Raw genomic sequence first — 3,302 nt, forward strand, 5'->3', positions numbered from 1 at the left:
CCAGGTGGTGTACATCTTGGCTCTCAGGGTGGCAAAGATAAGCGTTCATGAAATATCCATTTCCATTCTTAGGTTGTTTGCTCCCTGACTGAAACAATGGCTATTGATAGGGTTACCATATGTCTGGGTTTTCCCAGATATGTCCTCTTTTTTGGACCCCCTTTGCTGCATCTCAGTGGGTTTTTAAAATAAGAACAAATGTCTGGGTTTTCTGCTCTCCCGTCCTGGCTGCTTGGGGCTAGGAGCAGTGAACAAGGTGACTGGCTGCTGGGGGTCATGTGCTCCCCTCGTGGGCTCTGGCAACTAGGTAGAGAGAGAGATCTGGTGGGAACGCAATGCAGGAGCTGCTTGGGCAGCAGGACTGAGGGGGGCAATGGTCTGTGTATCAAGAATGAGGGGCACCAGCAGCACTGGCTGGGGGGCAGGGTCTGTGGGTCAGGAGTGAGGGGCACTGGCAGGGCTGGGATGGGGGCTGCGGATCAGGAGTGAGGGGCATGGGAAGGAGGGGCAGGTGACTATGGGTTGGGTGTGCAGGGCACTGGCAGTGCCAGGGGACTGCAGGTGGGGAGAGAGGGGAACCAACAACGGGTAAGGGCAAGGTACTGGGGTTTGGGAGTGAGAAGCACAGGCAGGGCTGGGGTGAGTGGGGCTGGAGTGAGGGGAAGCAGCAGGGCTGGGGTGGTGTGGCTTATCAGTGAGGGACAATAGAATGGGAAGAGGCAGGGCACTGGCATATCACTGCTTCCCCCCCCAACAGGTGTCCTCTTTTTTGGACCTGGAAATATGGTAACCCTAGATTGAAATAGGCTTAAAAAGCTTTTGAAAAGGACAGTGCCACACCTTCAGTTATTCCTAACTGGTGGTGACAGCATCTGCATAATACTGATTCTCCCCAGAAACAAAAAGAGAGATATGGAAGGTGTAAAGGCTGGTGTCTGAGAACGGGGTGGAGAATTCAGGAAATCCCTAGGGAAAGGGGGATGTTTTCTGGTTCCAGCTTCTGAGTTGGTTAAAAGATTAGATTCTCCCAAACCCGGGGAATCCATCTAGGCCTTGGCTGTGGCAAACTGAGTGAGACCTGGCAGGACACGAGCTAAGGCAAGCCACCTGCAGAGAAGATGCTGCATACAAGGGATTACTCTGCAGCTGTTTCTAGGTAGAGAATCAGGGTGAAATCTTGTATTTTTGATCTTATACTGTATTTTTCACATTTCTGTCTCTCAAACTAGTTACTTTTGCCTGTATGAGATCTTTTCTGTAATAAAACATTTTTCTTCTGCTTTGGCTTACTGATTGTCTTTGGCAATACTAATAACAAAGCAATTGGTGCTTATGTAATTCCTCTTCCTTGGAAGGGGGTGTCATAACTCAAAGGTATGATTTTGTGTGCGCTTCGGCACTAGAATTATTCCCGCTAAATTGCAGCTTCATTGCACGGTGGAGTTTTCTGCTGCAGAGGAGAACCCCGGTGCAAGGGAGAATTTCCCGCCAATTTGTAGCTTCCTTTGCAGGGTGCATTTCTCAAGTTGCAAGAGAAATGCACGGTGCAAAGGAGTTCCCTCCACCCGCATGCAAATTTGTTCTCCGCTATTGGCTAGTTCTAAATTATTCCCACGTGGCGGCTAACGATTGGCCTGTTAGCCATATAAGAGGCTTGAGCGGTTTCCACCCAAGCCGAAGAGGACTCCACATCCATCTCGTGGGGACTCTGGGTACACAGCAGGGTAATAGAAACCCTGTGTGAGATTCAGAGGAGTTTGGCGGCCTGATCCACCGTCCACCTCTTTCCGTCTTCGAGTGATAATTTTTTTTTTTAAGACGTATCTATGAGGTTTCTATTTCGGTGGCGCGCTTGTCTAGGGCATCCGGAGCTCTGTTTCCATGGAGCCTAGCAAACTCCACGTGATTGTTCGTGTTGTTTTGTTTGTAACTGCAACTTAAGCAAGTTTTCCAGCCTGCACCACAACCATCTTCGGTGTAAGTAAACAATCTTTAAATCTACCATTACGAGTCCGTGCCTAATTCTAGCGTGTCGCCCGTTCTCTCCGACCCCGTGTGCCCGGGCTGCTGGCCACAGCCCGTGCAGAGCACAAAAAAGGGCCCGGCTCACGCCCGGCCCGCACATGGTGACGAGGATGGGATCAGAAGAGAACCCGCTAGAGCTAGAATTAGTTGAAAACTGCCCTTGGAAAAGTGGGAGACGCGACGTAGCAAGTGTCGCAGAATTGGAGGCGCATATCGCTTACCACCAGGCGGGCGAAACGGGTGAGAGATGTATCAGCGGACGCGTTTCGCTGAAAGGAAAAGAGGGAGCTTCCGAAGACGGAGCCCTAGAAGGAAGAGAAGTATATCTTCACCCTGCGGCATTCGGGTGTATTCAGAGCAACGAGCGGGTCCTGTTCAGGCCCCTCTATACCATGTCCCTCGCCAGAGTCAACCCGGCGGGCGCAGTGAACCCAACCCTCACCCGGGAGTGTGCCTGTTGCCTGCGATGTGCTCGGGAGAGTGAGGAACCGGTGCCAATCGGCTGGTTCTCCCCTTGCATGGTGATGTCTAGATTGAGGGGTCACGAGCTTTGATCCGAGCTCCGCGAAGATCCGGAGACGGAGGAACGCACCGCGGATGAGAGGGTGGCCCTACGGTGCAACAAGGGGGGAGAATTGAGTGCAACTTTCCAAACAATAACTGATTTGATGAATAGAAATTTAAGTTTAAAAGCCCAGCTGCGTGTGGCCGTTCAAGCAGTCGGAGAAGCAGCTGAGAGAAGGGATCTTAGAACATCAGCCCAAGATGGCGCCGAGCAGGAGGGAAACCGCGTGGAGGAGCCGGAAAAGAGGGGTGGAGCTTCGGAGGAACCCGCGAGAGTTCCGTCGGTGACTCCGCCCAGCGCCGCAGCACCACCTCTGCCGACCATGCCCTCCTGCCGACGAAAGAGAGAGTCAAGCAGAGGAGTGCATCCGCCCCTCCTGTCTGAAACAACAACAACCCCTACGGTAACAATAGCTACAGCTCCAGCAGAAACAATAGCAATGACTCATGAAGAAACCGATCAGCCTATAGCATCAACCAGCCGAGTCATCAATCCTCAGAGTGCAGTTCGTGCTACTACCTATTATGCTCGCTCCAGAACCGAACTACAGGATTTGTGTAGAGAATCCAGAATCCAACCTGAGGAAACTCTGGCTGTGTGGTTGGGACATCTGGTTGTGGAGCTTGGATCCGACCTCCTGAACCAGGAAGAAGCAAGCTTCTTGGTCAGACAAGCTTCATGGAGTAGAGGACATGTCACTGACATCGACATG

Source organism: Alligator sinensis, unplaced genomic scaffold, assembly GCF_000455745.1.
Source record: "Alligator sinensis unplaced genomic scaffold, ASM45574v1 scaffold617_1, whole genome shotgun sequence".
In the NCBI taxonomy this organism is placed as follows: Eukaryota; Metazoa; Chordata; order Crocodylia; family Alligatoridae; genus Alligator; species Alligator sinensis.